This window comes from Urocitellus parryii, chromosome 7 (genome assembly GCF_045843805.1).
Source record: "Urocitellus parryii isolate mUroPar1 chromosome 7, mUroPar1.hap1, whole genome shotgun sequence".
NCBI lineage: Eukaryota > Metazoa > Chordata > Mammalia > Rodentia > Sciuridae > Urocitellus > Urocitellus parryii.
In genome coordinates, this window is record NC_135537.1 from 79,185,563 (window position 1) to 79,209,447 (window position 23,885).

The following is a 23,885-nucleotide window of genomic DNA, read 5'->3' on the forward strand; positions in this document are numbered from 1 at the left end:
ATGTGCGTTGAATTTTTGTTAAGAAGCTTTTATAAAATGCAAAGAGTTGTTGAGATTTGATTTAAAATTAGTAAATACCTAAGAAAATTAGCATTTATATGACATTTTGTGCCATTAGGGAGATTTGCAAATATCAACCTCTTAATCTTTTCAAAACATCTTTCTAATGCCATTTACAGAGAATTTTTATAAAATGATATTATTAAAATCAGGAACACAAAATACAGTGTTATATGATCTCACATGCATATCACTGTGTTTAAGCATGGATAATTCTGAAGTTATGCAAATAAAAGTTACTTCCTATTCAATCTGATATTTTATTTTACATTTTTTGCTGTATATTAGTTTTACATTTTAATGAATATTTCATAAAACTATAATAAATATACTCATTTACATCTGGATATTGAGTTGTTTTAAACACATACAATTTAACTTTTGTTTCAGCATCATATCTAAGAACTCTCTTACCCAAGTTTGCAAAAGTTGTCTTTTATGTGTTCCAATAAGTTTCACCCTTAGACTACAACCTATTTAATTTTAGCAGGATACAATATATGGATTAAATGTTATTATTTATTTATTTATTTTGCACACGGATATCTGATGCTATAGTATGTTTGTTGAGAATTGTACTAGAATTACAATTTTCCTTGAAACCTTTTGGAAAATAATTGAACCCATATGTGTTGGTTCAGTTCTGGACTATAATGGTTTCCACTGTCTATCTTGGTAGCATACCATACTGTCTTGATTAGGGTAGATTTATATTGTCTTAAAATGCTCCAAATAGTATCATTTCTTCAATTTTGTCCTTTCTTATTTAAAGATGTTATGACTATCCCAGATTGTCTGCATTGTCATTTGATTTCAGAATCATTTCCCAACTGCTACAAAACATGACCATTGGTCTTAGGGCTAGTGTGTCACTGAAAAGGTGTGTTTGTGTGAGTGTGTGCACATATGAGGACAAAAGGCATATTAATGATATTGAGTCTTTTCATAATATGCAAAGGACATCTGTTCATTTACTATCCTTTACTATTTCTTAGTAATATATTAAATATGCTGTGCTACTAAATCTTTGCTTCCATCAGATTTAGTTTAAGAATTTAATATTTTGAATTTATATAAATATGTTTTTTTTTCAATTTTTACTTTTGCTTTTTTGCAGTGTAAAACTCTAGGCCTCTAACATGCTAGGCACCTGTTCTATGACTAGCTTCATCAACAGCTCTACATTTCTATTTCTGATGATTTCCTGCTAATTCATATAAAAAGTACACTTTTGTATACTAATTTTGTGTATAGAAAACATCCTAAATATATGTAGAAGCTCTATATGCTTTTTTGTAGATCCCCAAAATGTGTCTTTTTGTTATTGATTGCTAATTATATTCCATTGTTTTCAGAGAACATGGTTTGTGTGACTTTAACATGTTTACATTAATTAAGGTTTTTGTTTTATGATCAAGAACATTGCCTTTCTTGGTAAAAAGTTCTTATGTACATGCATTTGAATGTAATATATACATATTACATTCTACTAATGTTAGGCTGACTATTCCATAATGTCAATTAATTTACTTTACTTTTTCCATATTGCTACTGATTTTCTATTTTCTGTCATCACTAGAAAACTTTGTTGAAATATCCAATCATAATTGAAGTTTTATGTATTTGTTCTTGAAGTTCTATTAGATTTTTATTTCATAAGTTTTAAATCTCTGTTATTAAGAGCATGAATTCTGTTTCTTTCTTGAACATGAACATTAAAATATTCTTGAAAATATTTGCTATGAAATAAACTTTGATATCAATATCAAACTTAAATCTTTGTCTTGGTTTGTGTTAAGCATGATAAATTTCCACCTTTTATTTTAATCTATGTTTTTCATAATATTTAAAATGGTTTTTATGTAGAAAGCAAATGGTTGGGTGCTGGGAACGTAAATGAATCCTTGCTTTGAACTGCCCAGAGACAGAGGAAGGCACATCCCTAGTTAATTTCTGGGGGGAAAGATGCTGAGAAGTCTGCCCGGTTGTCTAGTAACACCCTGTTTAGAGGGAAATCCTGTGGTTGCCATGGAGTTTATCAGCTCATGACCTAAGGTTCAGGAGCCAGGCACCCAGGGGAGGAGAACTGTGCATGAGAGTTGATGACTCTAATTGGACTGTTCAAACTTCTCATCTCAATTCCGTTTTAAAGTAACTTTCTCACAATGAATTCCTTTGATATAAAAATCCTATAGAATAAACTTGTGGAGCCTGCTCAAACATCAGTCTTCCTCTTTCTGAGGTCAGCTGAACCACTGAGTCCTGCTTTCTCTGTTTTTGTGTTTGTTCCTTTTTATTCCCCCCAAAACCCTCATCAGCCTCAAAAACTGAGTAAATGGTCATACTGGAAGCAATAGTTGGTTCTTCCTAATTTGTCCAATCTGATGATCTCTTTTTCTCTCAGTTGAGATTTTATATAATTTACATTTAATGTTACTATTTAGCCCCAGAGTTTAAATTTTTCCTTGTTTTCTATTTTTTTTAATTGTTTTATATTTCTTTTCTTTGTTGTTTAGTTTTTGGATTAGTATCTTTTATCTGCTTTAAAAAAAATCCTTTTGTTGGCCTATTTGTTAAAACTGTATCTGTTTTATTTTAATACAATATTAGGTTTTACATTGTTCAGATTTAACAAGGCCCTCTACACTTTTGTGATATTATGTCATTTCACACTTAGCAGAGCTGGTAAAAGCACAATTCTGTTTTTCCTATCTTGGCTTCGGTGTTTTGATTTCCATAGATATTTACTTCTACCTGTATCACAGACCATGTGCTACCTTGTTACCATGTTTTGCTTTAATTATCTTTTAAACAGGTTCAAATATTTATTGCTTATCATTTCTTTGTGAAGAACCAGATTTTCATAAATTATTATTCATCTTCTGCACTTTTCACAAATATTTTTCTGTGTATTGAATTCCAAACTGGCTGTATTTGCCTGTTGTCATTTTAAAGGTATTGATCACTGCCTTCTGGATTTGCTTGGCCCTGCAAATGTAGCATTTTTACCTTCTTGAGACTCATAGTTCTAGCTGGATTCTCTGCTCCTGCCACTCGGGATGGAAAACTTTCTCTAGGCTGAAAGATGCAGTCGTAATACTCACCACCTAGATATCCATTTCTCTGGTTCACTATCCTTCATTGCTTCATGTGAAATTTCTTGAGAATACTTGTTCATCTATTTTGTATGACTTTTCAAGTGTTTCATGTGAGAAGATATATCAAATCCCTGATACTTCATCTGGATCAGAGGCAGCAACCTCAAGAATGCCCAGTAATTCTGAGTCTCTACCATTTTTCATCTTAGAAGTAAATCCATAATGGTGATAAATGCCAAGATTTTCCATCCGCAGTATGGGGTTTATCTAAGATAGTGGTCAATATACTACTGCCTATATGAAAAACCAAATCTAGCCCATCAGCCTATAAACTCCCCCCCACACTTTTTTTTCTTCATATGATCTTTCAGCCAGGGAATAATCTTTATCATTTAAAAAGGTTTTTTAAAGAAAACAAAATATACAAAACATAGAAATTTTATACCTGAAAAATATATTAGAGATTATTATAAGAGAAGAAATGGAAGTGTTGTGTAGGGGTTGAATATTATATTAATTTGCTGTGTGCTTTAAGTAGCCATACCAAATACCTAGTCTATAAATAAGGATATCAATAATAGCAATTTCATAAGACACACTTGGATAATAACATGTAAGTAGTTGTTGTCTGGAATACAATAAATTTGTAACATTATTAAAAATTTGGTATCTTCAGGATTTGGGCCCTTTTAAATGATTGCAAAACCAAAAGTACTGTATGAAAATTTGGTGTTTATATCAAAGTCTCATGTTCTTTACCACATTGTGACATTCATGTGTTTTTATAGTAGCATGTACTAACATTCTAAACAATTTCTTAGGTAAATTTTACATTATTTTATCTTACAGTTAAAAATGTGACTATATATTAACGTGGTTTCTTCACACTTTTAACATACTTGGAATTGCTGGTGATATTTCCTATGACCTCGGAGGTTTGTATTAGCAGTAAAGAGCCTCTGAGGTTTCTTGCTTCAGAGAAAGGATGCATTTGTATAATTGATACATTCACCAGAATTATAAGAATTAGAGCAAAAGAAAATAATCCTCTTTTAAAGTTATTATGATTGAAATCCAAATGTCTTCAGCCATAACAAACAGTACACAATGCTATTCAGTGACTTTGGTGCTTGCTTATGGCCAGCACAGTGTACCTACTTATTCATATACTTGTTGACACCAAATAGAAGCATAGGCATAATTTTTAAGTTAATTAAAAATACTCATTCATATTCTATAAAATGGACTTGTTTGTTTTCATACTTTTTTTTATTACAGCAACATTTTTGTTGTTGTTGTTGCATCTCACTAAATCAATTCCATGACCTCTAACAGGATGTGAAATGAGTTTGAGAAAAATTGTTTACCAATTTAGATTAACACACTTGGATTCTGTAGTGATGATGAGTTTTTCATTGCTCCTTTTTGCATTACTGTTAGCTGATATCTCTCTCTCTCTCTCTCTCTCTCTCTCTCTCTCTCTCTCACACACACACACACACACACACACACCCCTAAACACAAAAACATTTTAGTGGAATTTTGTGCCCATATGATAAGTAGAAAATTAGCTCCAAGAGGGAAGCACTGATTGGGAGATTTTCATTGTTGAACAGATTTTGGTTGAATAATGAGTCACAGTAGAACCCTGCAACTCTAGTATTGCACAGTTGGTATATTTGCTTCCTGTTTGCTTAACTGTTTTCCTCTGTCTCTCTTCCTTATCATGTTACTCAAATAATTTCATGCCTCTCTCTTTGTGCAAGCTTCTCTTTATTATCATAATATATCTCTCATGTATTCCTAAATTGACCAAATCTTCCAGGCCTGGTGGAGACATTAAAGAGAAGAAACAGAATCATGAGCCCTAAATGTCTGGCAAGATGAGTCAGCGCAGATGACCAACAGGAACAAGTGTATTTATCACAATCTTGACAGTGTAACTTTAATAACAATGTTGTCACAAAAATAACAACTTTATTTTCTCTTTAAAAATTTTCTTATTTCTGTGGATTAATAAAAAATTGTTTCCAAGATTTCAGTTTACAATTCTGTTTTGAGACTAACCAGGTGCTCTCTCTGCTGTGCTTAAAACAAAAGGGCTAGAAAGAGAGGAAAGAAAAATGAATTTACAAATGTTATGTAGCAAACATTTTCTATCTCCCACATCGCAGTGACAAACAAACAAACAAACAAAAAACAGATTTGGTAGGTTTTTTTTTATCTGATTTATTTTGTGTGATAAATAAGTCAGTATGAAAGGGACATATAAAGCATATGTGAACATTATAAGAATTTCATTATTTCAGTGATTAATGTGGGAGTTGAGCAAGACTGAGCAAGTGGTGATACTTACGATCATTCTCTGATATTTCAGCACTACAAAGTCTTCACATACTTTTAAGTGGTAAGAAAGGTTTATCTTAATATATCCCTCACTTTTTCCTGCTAACCATATTGTCTTCCACAACAAAAATGACAATATAAATGTGCAGATTTTAGTGCCAAATACTGTCCTTGAATCTATTGGGTCTCACTACACTCCCCAGACCCATTCGATTGGTCTATAGGTAGACACTAGCTCACACACCTGCTCAGGTGACTGATGCTCTTGAAGAATATGCTCCCTCCAAGGGAAGCAATATGTCATCTTAGGACTGTAGTCCTAAGACCATAAATGAAATAATCTTTTCACAAAAAGCAGAACAAACAGAACTGAGGAATATATTTTAAAATGCTAAAAGAGGGGGATCCAACATGGCGGCCGGCGAGCAAGCAGCATTTCCTATACCTCCGCAGTAACAGGATCAGAGAGACACATAAATACACTTGCATGGGACCTGCTGAAGATCTTCTAACAATATTCCACGGGAAGGAGACCTGCCGATAACTAGTAAGTCTGTGTGAGGGGTCAGTTTGTCCCAGGCGACTGAATCTCGGCAACGCGGATCAGGGACAGATTCCTGCCGGTCACGGCGGCGGCTGATCTGGGCCCTGCAGGACTGAGTCTGAGATCGGCCTCAGGCGGTTCAGCGCTAGGACCCACACTCCTACCACCCCACCCCCCTCCAGCCGGTTCGGACTAACCCGGATCAGGAACACAATCCTGCCAGTCACGGCGGCAGCTGATCTGGGCCCTGCAGGGCTGAGTCTGGGATCGGCCTCAGGTGGTTCAGCGCTAGGATCCACACTCCTACCACCCCACCCCCCTCCAGCCGGTTCGGAGCGACGCGGATCAGGTTCACAATCCCGCCGGTCACGGCAGCGGCTGATCTGGGCCCTGCAGGACTGAGTCTGGGATCGGCCTCAGGTGGTTCAGCGCTAGGATCCACACTCCTACCACCCCACCCCCCTCCAGCCAGTTCGGAGCGACGCAGATCAGGGTCACAATCCCGCCGGTCACGGCAGCGGCTGATCTGGGCCCTGCAGGGCTGAGTCTGGGATTGGCCTCAGGTGGTTCAGCGCTAGGATCCACACTCCTACCACCCCACCCCCCTCCAGCCGGTTCGGAGCAACTCGGATCAGGGACACAATCCCGCGGGTCATGGTGGCGGCTGATCTGGGCCCTGCAGGGCTGAGTCTGGGATTGGCCTCAGGTGGTTCAGCGCTAGGATCCACACTCCTACCACCCCACCCCCCTCCAGCCGGTTCGGAGCAACTCGGATCAGGAACACAATCCTGCTGGTCATGGCGGCGGCTGATCTGGGCCCTGCAGGGCTGAGTCTGTGAACGGCCTCTAGCGGTTTGGCGCTAGGACTTTGGCAGCGCTTAGGGCGGAGTTTCAGCTTTGAGACAGAGGAGAGAAGTGGTCCAGTTTGGTTCCAGACACTGGTCGGACCACAGAGGAGGACAGCAGCCGCCATTTCAAAGAGATGATGTAATCATCCCCATGTTCTACTGATCACAGCTCATTCAGTTACGGAAGAGGTGATTTCAGGCTAGTAAATTTCAAAAACACAACAGTTGCACCAAGCAGAAAGAAGCGCGTGCAGTATGAAAAGACAAGGAAAGAAAGGATCACAAGCAATGCAGGTCAACTCAACTTTAGAAGAGGTAATAGCTGCAACAGATGGAATATCAGATAAAGAGTTCAGGATATATATGCTTCAGATGATCTGGAGTCTCAAGGAAGACATGAGACAGCAAAATCAGACAATGAAAGATCACATTGACAAACAAATCCAGGAAGTAAAAGATCAATTTCACAGGGAGATAGAGGTAATAAAAAACAAACAAATAGAAATACTAGAAATGCAGGAAACAATAAACCAACTTAAAAACTCAATTGAGAATACTACCAGCAGAGTGGATCACTTAGAAGATAGAACATCAGACAATGAAGACAGAGTATTTCAACTTGAAAAGAACATAGATAGCTCAGCAAGTCTACTAAGAAACCATGAGCAGAACATTCAAGAGCTATGGGATAATATCAAAAGACCAAACTTAAGAGTCATTGGGATACAGGAAGGCACAGAGCTCCAAACCAAAGGATTAAGCAATCTATTCAGTGAAATAATACAAGAAAACTTCCCAGACATGAAGAATGTGACAGAATCCCAAATCCTAGAAGCCTACAGGACGCCGAATGTGCAAAATCATAAGAGATCCACACCTAGACACATTATAATGAAGATGTCCAACATACAGAATAAGGAGAGAATTTTAAAAGCTGCAAGAGAAAGAAAGCAGATTACATTTAGGGGTAAACCAATCAGGATAACAGCTGATCTCTCGACACAGACTCTGAAAGCTAGAAGATCCTGGAATAACATATTTCAAACACTGAAAGAAAATGGGTTCCAACCAAGAATCGTGTATCCGGCGAAATTAAGCTTCAGGATAGAAGATGAATTTAAAACCTTCCACGAAAAATCAAGCATCACCTGGAGAATGAACAATAGGTTGCTTAATGATCAATGGGTTCTAGAAGACATTAAGGAGGAAATTAAAAAATTCCTAGAGTCAAATGAAAACACAGACACAACTTATCGGAATCTATGGGACACATTGAAAGCAGTTCTAAGAGGAAAATTCATTGCTTGGAGTTCATTCCTCAAAAAAAGAAAAAACCAACAAATAAATGATCTCATACTTCATCTCAAAATCCTAGAAAAAGAAGAGCAAATCAACAGCAAAAGAAGTAGAAGGCAAGAAATAATTAAAATCAGAGCTGAAATTAATGAAATTGAAACAAAAGAAACAATTGAAAAAATCGACAAAACTAAAAGTTGGTTTTTTGAAAAAATAAATAAAATTGACAGACCCTTAGCCATGCTAACGAAGAGAAGAAGAGAGAGAACCCAAATTACTAGCATACGGGATGAAAAAGGCAATATCACAACAGACACTTCAGAAATACAGATGATAATCAGAAATTATTTTGAATCCTTATACTCCAATAAAATAGAAGATAGTGAAGGCATAGATAAATTCCTTAAGTCTTATGATCTGCCAAGACTGAGTCAGGAGGACGTAGACAACCTAAACAGACCAATAACAATAGAGGAAATAGAAGAAACCATCAAAAGACTACCAACTAAGAAAAGCCCAGGACCGGATGGGTATACAGCAGAGTTTTACAAAACCTTTAAAGAGGAACTAACACCAATACTTTTCAAGCTATTTCAGGAAATAGAAAAGGAGGGAGAACTTCCAAATTCGTTCTACGAGGCCAACATCACCCTGATTCCGAAACCAGACAAAGACACTTCAAAGAAAGAAAACTACAGACCAATATCTCTAATGAACCTTGATGCAAAAATCCTCAATAAAATTCTGGCGAATCGGATTCAAATACATATCAAAAAAATTATACACCATGATCAAGTAGGATTCATCCCTGGTATGCAAGGTTGGTTCAATATACGGAAATCAATAAATGTTATCCACCACATCAATAGACTTAAAAATAAGAACCATATGATCATCTCGATAGATGCAGAAAAAGCTTTCGACAAAGTACAGCATCCCTTTATGTTCAAAACTCTAGAAAAATTAGGGATAACTGGATCATACCTCAACATTGTAAAAGCAATCTATGATAAGCCACAGGCCAGCATCATTCTGAATGGAGAAAAATTGAAGGCATTCCCTCTAAGATCTGGTACAAGACAGGGATGCCCTCTCTCACCACTTCTGTTCAACATAGTCCTCGAAACACTGGCCAGAGCAATTAGGCAGACGAAAGAAATTAAAGGCATAAAAATATGAAAAGAAGAACTTAAATTATCACTATTTGCAGATGATATGATTCTATACCTAGCAGACCCAAAAGGGTCTACAAAGAAGCTATTAGAGCTAATAAATGAATTCAGCAAAGTGGCAGGATATAAGATCAACACGCATAAATCAAAGGCATTCCTGTATATCAGCGACAAATCCTCTGAAACGGAAATGAGGACAACTACTCCATTCACAATATCCCCCCAAAAAATAAAATACTTGGGAATCAACCTAACAAAAGAGGTGAAAGATTTATACAATGAAAATTACAGAACCCTAAAGAAAGACATAGAAGAAGACCTTAGAAGATGGAAAAATATACCCTGCTCATGGATAGGCAGAACCAACATCATCAAAATGGCGATATTACCAAAAGTCCTATATAAGTTCAATGCAATGCCAATCAAAATCCCAACAGCATATCTTGTAGAAATCGATAAAAGAATCATGAAATTCATATGGAATAATAAAAGACCCAGAATAGCAAAAACAATACTAAGCAGGAAGTGTGAATCAGGCAGTATAGAGATACCAGACTTCAAACTATACTACAGAGCAATAGTAACAAAAACAGCATGGTACTGGTACCAAAACAGGCGGGTGGACCAATGGTACAGAATAGAGGACACAATAACCAATCCACAAAACTACAACTATCTTATTTTTGATAAAGGGGCTAAAAGCATGCAATGGAGGAAGGATAGCATCTTCAACAAATGGTGCTGGGAAAACTGGAAATCCATTTGCACCAAAATGAATCTGAATCCCTATCTCTCGCCGTGCACAAAAGTTAACTCAAAATGGATCAAGGAGCTTGATATTAAATCAGAGACACGGCATCTGATAGAAGAAAAAGTTGGTTATGATCTACACGCTGTGGGATCGGGCTCCAAATTCCTCAATAGGACACCCATAGCGCTAGAGTTAACAAATAGAATCAACAAATGGGACTTACTCAAACTAAAAAGTTTTTTCTCAGCAAAAGAAACAATAAGAGAGATAAACAGGGAGCCTACATCCTGGGAACAAATCTTTACTCCACACACTTCAGATAGAGCCCTAATAACCAGAATATACAAAGAACTCAAAAAATTAGACAATAAGATAACAAATAACCCAATCAATAAATGGGCAAAGGACCTGAACAGACACTTCTCAGAGGAGGACATACAATCAATCAATAAGTACATGAAAAAATGCTCACCATCGCTAGCAGTCAGAGAAATGCAAATCAAAACTACCCTAAGATACCATCTCACTCCAGTAAGACTGGCAGCCATTAGGAAGTCAAACAACAATAAGTGCTGGAGAGGATGCGGGGAAAAGGGCACTCTTGTTCATTGCTGGTGGGACTGCAAATTGGTGCAGCCAATTTGGAAAGCAGTATGGAGATTTCTTGGAAAGCTGGGAATGGAACCACCATTTGACCCAGCTATTCCCCTTCTCGGTCTATTCCCTAAAGCCCTAACAAGAGCATGCTACAGGGACACTGCTACATCGATGTTCATAGCAGCTCAATTCACGATAGCAAGACTGTGGAACCAGCCTAGATGCCCTTCAATAGATGAATGGATAAAAAAAATGTGGCATTTATACACTATGGAGTATTACTCTGCATTAAAAAATGACAAAATCATAGAATTTGGAGGGAAATGGATGGCATTAGAGCAGATTATGCTAAGTGAAGCTAGTCAATCTTTAAAAAACAAATACCAAATGACTCCTTTGATATAAGGGGAGTAAACAAGGACAGGGCAGGGACGAAGAGCTTGAGAATAAGATTTACATTAAATAGGGATGAGAGGTGGGAGGGAAAGGGAGTGAGAAGGGAAATTGCATGGAAATGGAAGGCGATCCTCAGGGTTATACAAAATGTCATATAAGAGGAAAGGAGGGGCAAGACAAGATAATACAAATGGAAGAAATGATTTACAGTAGAAGGGGTAGAGAGAGAAAAGGGGAGGGGAGGGGAGGGGAGGGGAAGGGAGGGGGGATAGTAGAGAATTGGACAGACAGCAGAATACATCAGAAACTAGAAAGGCAATATGTCAATCAATGGAAGGGAAACTGATGTGATACAGCAATTTGTATACGGGGTAAAAGCGGGAGTTCATAATCCACGTGAATCAACCGTGTAATATGATGTATTAAGAACTATGTAATGTTATGAACGTCCAATAAAAAAAAAAATGCTAAAAGAGAGGTATAAACTAAAAGCTATCAGGGATGAATAAAATAAGAAAGTCACAAACAACAAGACAGTTGCAGAATGTCGATATCTTTATAGTAGTAGTTCCATAGAGATACACAAATAAATAGGAGGGGATTTTTGAAGAAGTACTAACTGAGAATGACGTGATATTTTCCATGGAAGTAGAACAATTCCAAATCTTTATTTTTTTTATATTGAGCTACCATAGAATTTAAATAAGAAGGCAAGAGAGTATATACTCTCACGAATTTAAGACACTATGTTCTTTCTTCTAAAACCTTTCTGTAACAGCAATCCAAAAGGATAAGAAACAAATCCAGATGGAGTTTTTAAGATTGGAAAATAAAGCAATTTAAAAAAAGAAAGCTTAGTAAAATTTACTATTATATAACAAACAAGAAACTAAACACAAATTAACAATGAATGTTCATGGTTATAAAAAGGCACTGTGAAACTCTAGAAGACACCAATCTGACTGGGGCTGGGTTGATGGTATGATGTGAGATAGAAACAGAGAGGAGGGAGATGTTTAAGACTTGTGGTGCAAGTTAAAGCGTCAACCAATAACTTCAGGTGAAGCAGTGTCACAGTGATAATATGATGTTCCCAGTTCTATAAATCCTCTAATAAATAACAAGTGTGGTGAATGAAAATACCACTAACCTCCTCAGCAAAAACTAGTTGACTGGGTTTCCAAAAAAATCCTGGAACACAATTGGTTGTGAAAGAAGAAGACTAAAAGCTTGACTAGGGGTTTAGTCTCTCTATCAGGGACGCAAAACGAAAAGAGTGAGCTGTTCTTAGGACTAGCTTTTAATTTTGAGATCATTCTAGCTTCAAGTACAATTGTAAGAAATAATAAGAGATCCTATGTACTTTGTATCCATTTTCCCCCAAAGGTAACATCTTGCGAAATTGTAGTTTATATCCCAAACAGGACGCTGACAGGAATAGAGCAAATTATAGAACATTTCCATTTCCACCAGGATCCCCAATGTGGCCATTTTATAGCTACCCACCACTTCCTACCCAGCTGCCCAAACCATGACACCTGGCAACCAGTCACTGGCTGTTTCTATAATTTTGTAATTTTAACACTGTTATATAAAATGAATCATACAATATGTGACATTTTAGGGTTGACTCTTTTCTCAGAAAAATAATGTGGAGATCCATTCAACTTTGTAGGAATTGCTGATTTGGAAAAAAAAAAAAACTCTGAGTAGTGTTAAAAAAGTATTGATTTTTCACAATTTAGACATTCACACATTCATATAAAAGGGATTTAGGTGTTTTCAGTTTGGGGTTTTTACACATAAAGGTACTGTGAATAATCATGTAAAAGTTTTGCATGAACATAAATGCATATGAATTTCCTGAACCAAACACCCAGTGCTTCAATTGCTGGGTTATGTGTTAATAGTATGTGCTGTTTCTATAAGCACCTGCCAAACTGTTTTCAAGGGCATGTGTACCATTTTACATTTCTATCAATGATGTAATAATGATCCAGCTTCTTAGTATTGTAGTCAGGAATTTGCACAGTTTTTTTTTTTTCTTTTTGCAGTGCTGAGGTTTGATCCCGAGGTCCAATTTTATTTATTTATTTATTTTTAAATTGATTCTGATAGGTGACACGTCAGTTTGGTTTTACTCTATTTTCTAATTGTAATGTTCTATGTTGTGTGTGTGTGTGTGTGTGTGTGTGCATTTTGAGAATTTTATATATTCTGGGTATGAGTCCTCTGTTGGGTGTATGATTTACAAAAGTGCTTTTCAAGTGTGTAGCTTTACTTTTAACACCAGAACAGATCTTTTGGAAAACCTAGGTTTAAATTTTATGAAAGCTCAGTTTATTAATTTTCTTATTTTATAGATCATTTTTATATCATTTAAGAAATTTTAATTGTGCTAGATTATAACAATTCTCTACTATGTTTATTCTAAATGTCATAGTATTTTATAGTTCACATTGAAGTCTATGATTCATTTTATTTTGTGTAAGATGTATATGAAGGGTTAAGCATTTTGTTGTTGTTATTGTTGTTTTTAATTATTTCTTCTTCTTCTTCTTCTTCTTTGTTTTTTTTTTCCTGACTTATAGATATCCAATTGACTTACACCATTTGAAAGAAAGTCTACCCTATTTCCAGCGTTAAAACTCTCCTGGTTTTGCATGGATATTTTAAGGTTCTGCATTCTATAGCACTGATCTGTGTATCTGTCACTCTAAAATACACATCATGGTAGAGTCATTATTAGGTACAATGACTCTTTGACTATCCTTCCTTTCTATTATTGTTTTAATTATTATAGAGCTCTTCCTTAAATATTTCTATAGGAGATTTTCAAATAAGAATATCTATATTTACAAAAATTTTGGCTGTGATATTGATATTATACCAATCTTGCTGATAGTGAATATGCATATCAATTTGGGAAGAATGGATTTCTTAAGCAGGTTGTCCATTAAAAGAGTACATGTATCTTTATTTAAGAAGTTTTTAAAAAATTCTTTCATCAGCATTTTGTGACTTTCAAGATATACAACTGATAATATATATATATATATATATATATATATATATACTTTATTATTTATTTCTAAGTAGTATTGTTTATTTCACAGTAGAGAATTTTATTGGAAAAAAATTATAAATGGCATCTCCATATTTAATTTTGATTTCCACATTGTCATGATCAGTGTATAGAAATGCGGCAGATTCATTTTGTTCTTCCTCCTATGGTTTCTTAAGGAAGAGAGAAGCTGAAATTATATATCACATTTTCTTTTAAATCTTGAAGTTTCATTTTTAACAAATTCTTTACATTTGTATAATTTACTTTTAGACTTCCTTTGTGACTCATGGATAATTTTGAATTCTTTTGTTTACTTTTCAGTTTTTTTGGAGATTTTCCTGTTGTCATTCCATTTTTCTTAGATTAATTCCATTACAGTAAGAGAATATGATCTGTATGATTTCAGTGCATTTAAACTTCATGACGTTTGTTTTATGGCCCAGGGTATGGCTTCTCTGATCCATGAGCATGTGTTTAAAAATGTGAATTTCAATGCTGGTGGAGCGGTGGCAAGAGTGTGAATATGTAGTTAGGTTCTGCTATCTAGCCACCAATTTTCTGAATGGCAGCTCCTTCAGTTTCTGAAAGGAGGGTTTTGAATTCCCACCTATAATTGTGTGTCTGTCTGGTTCTCATTTCAGCTCTATCAGTTATTAGTTCATTTCAGTGCTGCTCTTTCAAATGTATACATTAATGGTTGTTGTGCGTCTGGTGGATTAAACCTTTTATTGTTAAGCAAGGTCTCCCTGATCTCTAGTAATTAACTTGGTTCTGAATTCTGCTTTATTGCACATTAATATAGCTTCATGGCATTTCTTTTTCCTATTTTATTTTTTTATTTGCTCTTTTCGATATGCATGACAATAGAGTGTATTTAGACATATTTTATATATACACACATACACATGGAATATATTTCATTCTAATTAGGATCCCATTACTGTGGTTATACATTATGTGGCGATTCACTGAGGTGTATTCATAATGAACATTGGAAAGTTATATTGGACTCATTCTACTGTCTTTCCTATTTCTATCTCCACTTCCTTCCCTTCATTCCACTTTGTCTAATCCATTGAACTTCTATTCTTCTCCTCCTTTTACTGATATTTTAAAATAGAATTAATGCTAATACATTTATCTTTTTCCCAATATTTCACTTGTCAACCTACTTTTTTGAATTTGATATGAGTCTCTCTTTGACAACATATTGATAAATCATGATTTTTTGGGGGGGAGAGGGTAATCACAGTCTAGGTTTATCACAGTCTAGGAATTGAACCAAGGTGCACTCTTAACACTGAGATACGTCCCTAGCCCTTTTCATTTTGTTTTGTGACAAAGTCTCACTAAGTTGACCAAACTGGCATTGAACTTGTAATCCGTCTGCCTCAGCCTCCTAAGCTGCTGGAATTGTGTGTATGCACCACCACATTGGGTGATATCACTGGGTGATAAATCGATATTTTTTGTACATGCTGTTTTTTTTCCCATCACTGTTTTACCTTCTTTTGTCATGTTTCAATATTTTTAAAAGATTTTATAGTGATTTATTTAGTGGATTTTATATAACTTTGTTGTTTCTTTTCAGTAGGTACTTTGGGTATTTAAATATATCTAGCATGGCTTATCACAGTCTGCTACATAGGCATTTTACCACCTTGAGTCGGAACATTTATTTACAGTTAGTTTTCTTCTTTATCCGCCATCACACACACTTTAAAAAATATGGTTGCTTAAGAGTTTCTTCTATGCATCTTGAGCACCCAGTGAGGTATGTTATAATTCTTACTTCCATGATCAAGTAAGACTCAAGTAGCTCTGAGAAATAGTCTATTATGTTATATTATATTTAACCTTATATTTTAAACTGTTCTCCTGGTCCTTATTTTCCAGTGTGAAGATAGATCTTCTATCATTCCTGTTCTGTTAGAAATCTTCTTTTAGCAAATTTCTAAGAATCTCATTTTTTGCTAAAAAAAAAATCTGTTAGTTTTTGTTTGTCTGAAAAGTTCTTTTATTTCTGTCTTTCTGAAAAACTTTCCTTTTCCAAATATATAATTTATGGTCTAAAATATTTTCAAATCTTAAAAAATATCGTACCATTTTCTCTGGACATTTTTGTTTTAGATTACAAGTCTGTTATCATTCAAATTAGTTTTAGCCTTAGTGTGGATTTCTTTGAGTTTATTTGGCTTTGTTATTCTATCAGGTAAATGTCTTTCAAGAAACTTTGAAACTTTTCTACTTTTATTTTTAAAAAATATTTTTGGTAGCTCATTCTGCTCTCCTTCTGTTACACTAACGACATGAAAAGAAAATTCTGTTGCTCTTATCTCAAAAGTCTCCAAGACTTTGTATTTTAACTTCTTAAAACAATATATTTCCTCTCTCTAAAACAATATATTCCCTCTCTCTTGATTAAGTAAATTGTTCTGTCCTCTTGTTTACTGATTCTCCTTTCTGAAATCTTCACTCTACTTTTGAGCCCATGAGAGGAATTATTTATTTTAGCTACTGTATTTTTTATTTTTTTCTTTGTGGATTTTATGGCTTTATTGAAACATAATTCTGATATTATAAAGTTTATTCATCTAAAATTTACAATTAAATGGTTTTAATATATTCACAGAGCTGTGCAACCATTTCCACAAACTGATAAAAAATATTTATAAAAAATTAAAAATAAATTTGGACACATTGAAGGTCACTCACTGCTCCTCTTGTTCTCTTGCCTTCCAACCATAGATTAAGGCAACCACTCACATACATTCTATTTTTTATTCTGGATATTTGGAATCAAACAATTTTGTTGTTGTTGTTGATGATGATGAATCCTTGACATTTAAAATAATATATCAACTCTGGAAATCAGTTTTCCCCTCTTGTGTGGGGTTTGTTTTTATTTCTGTTTTCTGCTACATGTGTTGCAGTTCATCTGCTTATTTACTTTACTGGTCATTTCTCTAAAGTCTGTACTTCCTGAATGTTGGTAGTTTTTAGCCACAAGTGCTACAGCAATGAAGGAGGGTTCAGTTTCTTAGCATTCTTTGTTGGCACTTGTTATTGCCAGTCCAAGGAGAGTTAGCCTTCCTACCTGGTACCAAGCTGTTTATCATTGTGGTTTTGGTTTTCATTTCTCTAATAACTAATGATATTTGACATCCTTCAATGTAGTTTAGTGATCACTTTTATGTCATTTTTGAGAAATGGTTGTGCAAGTCCTTTGCTCCTTTTTTCCCCATTTTCTTATTGTTGAGCTGCAAGATTTCTTTATTCACAATATTCTGAATACCAAACTTTATCAGATCTATGGTTTGCAATTTTTTCCCTTATTTTGTGGTTTATCGCATAGAAGTTTTTCCTCTGATCAATTCCAATTTTTCCACTTTTATTGTTGTTGTTGTGTTTTCGTTATAAGGTTAATATAAGTTAAATTTGGTATTTTTTTTCGGGTGAATTTTATAAATTTAGTTCCCACATTGGTGGTCTATGATAAATTTTAAGTTTGTTATTGTGTTTGACATGAACTTCATTTTTTAAAAAAATATAGACATTCACTTGCCCCAAAATTATTAGCTGCAATGTTTCCCATGTCTATTGACTTGTATTTGCGACCTTGGCTCTTTCAACATTGTTTTAGATGATTGTAACATCTGATTCCTTACTGTGCTATTATTTGGTGACCATCAGCTCTCATTTTTGTTATTGATATTGCTAGTGATTTTCAATTGTATCTGAAACTTTTTGGATTTTAAGTTAGGAGGCTCTTATTTCTGTTTAATCTTCTTTCATACCACAAGGATGACATAAGACGTCTGTGCTGATTCCACCTGCTTCCAGGCGGGAGAAGGAGGTAGAACAACTCACACCTCTGTAGCTCCTTGGTGGATATGCTCCTTTCTAGGCACTCTGATATCAAGGAAGGGATGGGATGGGGTGCAAGGAGTCATGCCTCTCACTCCACATTCTGCCTGACCTCCTGTGAGGGTGAGGGTTCTAGGACACACTCAGCCTACACTGATGACAGAGAAAGAGAAAACCAAATGTCAACCATGCTACTTCCCCCCTGAGATGGGAACGTCACGCAATGTTGAACACTGGTAATAAAACAACATGTACCACGATTATGACTAAAACGCCATGGAAGACAGGGTGTGAGAGGCACATTAGAACAATAAGGTTTGTACTTCAATGTCAGAATATTATTTGAATCCTGAGCCGCATATTTTCATTTTTTCAGCCATAATGTAATAACTATACTGACTTTCATTGATTTGACAATATTTGGATTTCATAAAACAAAGCAACATACTATAGTTGTCCCTAGGTATCTATGGAGGATGGGTTCTAGTACCTACAGAAAGCAAAATCTGGTTTCTCAAGTCCTTACATAAAGTACCATAGTATTTGCATATAGCCTATGCACTTCTTCCTTTACAAATTACACCATCTTTAGATTATTTATAATGAAATAACATGTAAATGGTGTTGTTCTCCTCTATTGCTTAGGAAATAGACAAGTAAAAGTGAAGATGGTATAGATGCATTTTTTAAAAAATGTTTTTGATTTATCAGTTTAGTCAGCTTTTTTTTATTTTTTATTTTTTTGCTGCTGTGGCCAAATGATATATCAAGACAGTTTTACAGGAGGAAAAGTGTATTTGGGGGCTCATGATTTCAGAAGTCTCAGTGCATAGATGGCTGACTCCATTTCTCAGGGACTAAGGCAAGGCAGAGCATCATGGCTGGAAGGTGTGGCAGAAAAAAGCATCTGGGAAATACAACCAGGAAGTAGAAAGAAAGAGAGAGAGCTCCTCTCACCACAGACAAAATATTGACAATAAAAACATGCTACCATCAACCCACCTCTTACTACAGCCTATGTGCCTACAGTCACAACGCAGTCTATTCCTACCAGTGAGTTAGTATACTGATTGGGCTAAGGGTTTTATAACCCAAACATTTCACCTCTAAACCTTCTTACATTTTCTCACACATGAGTTTTTTGAGCACACCTAATAACTAAACCATAATATCCATAGTAATTGGTTGAATTAATGGATGTTAACTCACAGATACAGAAAACCAACTTATGTTTACATCTAATTTTTTATGAGATATTTTACGTAATTGAACAACGTTATTGTATTGTTATATAGTAGTAATTCAGTCATTCTTATTTTATCACAATAGATCAATGAGTGAATATACTGCAATTTATTTATAATTTCTAATATTCAAATGTGTTTTTAATTGTGAAAAGTTGTATGTATTTTCATTGTACTACATGGTTTCTGAATATATGCCCATATTGTGAAATGGCTAAATCAAGCTAATTAACATACATATGACTTCATATACTTTCAAAAACTCTTATTTTTACTTAACAAACAATAATTGTGTATATTTATGAAATACGGGTGACGTTTTGATCTGTGTGGATTGTAGAAAGATTCAATGAAAACAAATAATATATCCATCCAATTAATATATTCAATTCCATTCTTATTGTGAATGGCAGAAATTCCCTCTTTTAAAGACTCTATGGTATTCTATTGCACACATACACCACATTTTTTAATCCATTCATCTGTGGAGGGACACTGAGTTTTTTGCTCTGCCGTAGCTATGTGGATAATGCTGCAACAAACATAGAAGTTTAACACAGGAGTAGTTTCACAATGCTGGTCTGAACAATGGAGTTCTTCAACAGGACTCTAAAAGCCAGGGCAACACAATTCAAAATGAACAAATGGGTGGGCATCAAACAAAAAACTTCTGCACAGCAAAAGACCCAATGTAACAGGATGAAGAAACAAATCACAGATTTGGGGAATATATTTGCAAACTGTACTGATGACAAGGCTTTAATGTACAGATATATAAGAAATTCAATTGAATAAACAGGAAAAAATAGCTTAATTTAAAAAATAAGATGTTTCTCAGAAGCAGACATACAAAATGAACAACAGAAATATGAAAAAGTGTTCAAATCTCTATCAGAGAAATGCAAATTAAAACTGCAATGAGATACCACCTCATACCTGCTAATATCAAAAATGATGAAGAATATAAAGAATTGGCAAGGATATGGAGAAAAGATAGTCCTTTTACACTGTTGGTGAGATTGTAAGTTAACATAGCAATTTTAAATAATAGTTTGAAGGTTCCTCAAAAACTAAAAATATGGTTACTAATTGTTCTGCTTTGGAGTATATAGACAAAGAAATTAAAATCATTGTTTTGAAAAGATATCCACACTCCCATATTCATTTCAGCTTTATATATTTGTGTAAGAACAGTGAAGATTTACTCTTTCAGCAATTTTCATGTACACAATACCTATTTACCTATAACCACCAGGACATAGAGTAGATCACATTGCATTCTGCTGTTAATACACACTTGCATTTGAGTAGTTTTCTGCTCTGAACTATTATGAATAGAATGGTGTAAGTGTCATAGATCAAAAATTTTGTCATAACGTTTGATCAAACTACTGAGTAATACAGAATATATATTTCAGTTTTTTTTAAAATTGACCCAATAGAAGAAAAATTTCCATGTAGTAAAATAAATTTTAAATACAGTTTACATGATTTTAAAATATAAAGATTGATAAAGTTTTGATACAGATTTTTAAACATCCCTTCCATCACAGACAATTTCCTCATGTCTTTTTCAGTGAATCACACCTAAGCCTAGCTGGAAAATCACCGATGTGGTTTCATATTCTTTTGCTGGCTGCAGGCAGTACATAATTAACACAACTTGGTACATGCTCTGCCATGTCTTATTTCTTTTACACTTTATAAAGTTTTAGAAAATCTCCCATGCTGTTCATACTCATGTTTTGCTATTGTTCATTGTTAGCCAGAATTTCATAGCACAGTTATGCCACTTTGTGTTTATGTATCCACCTGGTGTACACATATACACTTTGGAGTTATTCCAAATTTTCTTTTATTATTTGAAGCTCCATACTTATATGTACAAGTCTCTTTGTAGGCATAGTTTCCACTTATCTGGATAAATACCTGAGTGGAATTAAGTGGTAATATCCAACTGTATATTTAATTTTATAGAAAATTGTTAATATGTATCATTAAGAAGAGTCTTCCCTATTGAATTACCTTGAGAAAAAAAATCAATAGACAATATATGCTTAGATCTAATTCTAGACTCTATATTCTCCTTCATTGAAAGTTATATTATCTTCTTTCTGTTATTGTCACTTTAGGAAGTTTTTAAAATCAATAAAGTTTAAGTTCTCCAGATCAATCATATTTTACCAAGATTTTTTAAGAACTCATTCCAGGTCATTTATTACCAACATGTACAAAAAGAGCTTATAAGTATTTTTATTAATATTGCATTGATTTTTAAATAAATTTTGATACATCAGACAGTATAGCAATATTAAATATTCAACACCATTATTACCATATGCATCCTGTTTATTTAGATCTGTTTTTATCCATATTTTCAGTATTTAAATATTTAAAAATTCATCAAAATAATCTATAAATAGTCATTCTTTCCTGTCACTCTAAATGCTATTTTTACATGTTTCAGTATCACCTCTATATATGACTGAAATTCAATCCAATGCATTTTTTGTTTGCACCTGCAAACTAGTCCACCCATGTGCAAACTGAGTGCATAATACATGATGTTTTGTAGGTTGTGGCCTTGCCTTGACCTGGGACTGAATTGTGTCTCTCCCTCTGAAACCTATATGTTTTATTCTGTTCTCCTCCCCACAAAGACAATGAGCAAACAAGAATGACTTTCTCTGCTCTAGGGCCTACTCAAAACATGTAGCATTCTATGACCAATGCAATATTCCTAGAGATAGAGTATGTTGTCCCAGAATTTTAAAAAAAATGTTTTGCTGAAAAGTGAGATTTCTTATTTATGTCAAGATTGTAACATGTAATGTCTTGGTTTTGACTTTGAAATATCCAGGATATCCTCACATGCCTCTGATAATCAAACCCTTAGAAATGTCAGTAAAGTGGTCAGTCCTCAAATTTTTGCATGGTCAGTCTCCACCCTCTGGGGCGTATGGGCTTTTTCCAGAGCCTCTAAACTACTTTTCAGCTCTTGCTTATTGTAAATTAGCAGTACAATGCTGTCAAAGAAATGTGTCTGAGTGATATCCTTCCGATGAAAAGAGACCCAAAACCCTAATAATATGTTATGATGGAGACGGAAGGGAGAACATAACCTTGAGTTCATAATAAATGATGTTTTGCATACTATGTTAAGAATTAATTCTAGTCCTGTTTTCTAATTGAAATCAGAAGAAAAGCATTTACCAAACTAATGGCCACAGAACATGTACTTGACCTTATTAAAGTGGTCTAGTAAGGAGACTCCATCTGGCACAAAAGCCATTGGGTGAAGTCGGCCAGAATCTGCAGTAGGACTGAATCTGGCCCACCATCTGCTTTTGAATGACTTATAAGTTTACATAATTTTCATATTTTTAATCAATAAACTTTATTTTAAAGCAGTTTCACACTTATAGAAAAATGAGAAAAAGTTTAAAGGATTTCAATATGTCCTTTCATCCCAATCCCTTTCCCCATTTATGAATATGCTGCATTAGCATGGTGCCTTCATCCCAATTGATGAGATAGTATTGTTACATGGTTAATCAAATCCCTGAAGTATACATTAGAGTTCACTTTAATGCTGCACATACAATGGCTTTTGAAAAATTTATAATTACATGTTTTTACCAGTATGATATAAAATTTTTTCATTGTCCTAAAACCCGTTTTGCTCTATTTATTCATGTCTCCCTCACCTCTGGGTAATTTTTTCCCTTCTCCATAATTTTGCCTTTTCCAGAGTATCACATAACTAAAATCATATAGTATATAGCTTTTCAGGATTTTTTTAATTCACAGAGTAATATCTATTTAAATTTCCTCTATGAATTACCATGGCTTAATAGATCATTTCCTTTTCTCCCTGAAAAAAATATTTTGTTGACTGAATATGCCATACTTTATTAAGTCATTTACCTACTGAAGGAAAATGTGGTTGCTTCCAAGTTTTGACAATTAAGAATAATGCTATTATAGACATCAAGTCAGAATTTTGTGTAGAGTAACTTTTTATTTTATTTTTAGGCAAATGCAAAGAAGTGTATCTGTAAGATTGTACAGTAAGAGTGTGCTTAGTAAGAACTTCCAAACTATATTCCAAATAGCCATACCATTTTGCATTTCCACCAGAAATGAATGAGAGTTACTATTCCTGCACATCCTCACCAGCATTGGGTGTTGTCAGTATATTGGATTTAGGCTATTTTAATAGGCATGTAATAGCATCTTAATCTTTTTGCAATTTGCATTTTCTGATGATGTGTGATGCTGAGAATCCTTTTACATGCTTATTTGTCATTTGTACATCTCTGATGAAGTGCTTGTCATTGCCTTTGTTCAACTTTTTTTACTGTACTTATTCTTATTGTGAAGATTTAACAGTTTGTATATTTTGGAATGACAAGCATTCTTTTATGTTACAGTGTTTTGAACTCTACTATTTCCTTTGGATTCTTTATTAGAGTTTCCATCTCTTTGCTTGCATTGCCCATCTGTTCTTATATGCTGTCTGCTTTACTCACTAAAGCCTTTAGCATATGAATCATAGCTGTTTTCAATATCCAGTCTGATCATACCAACATTTCCACC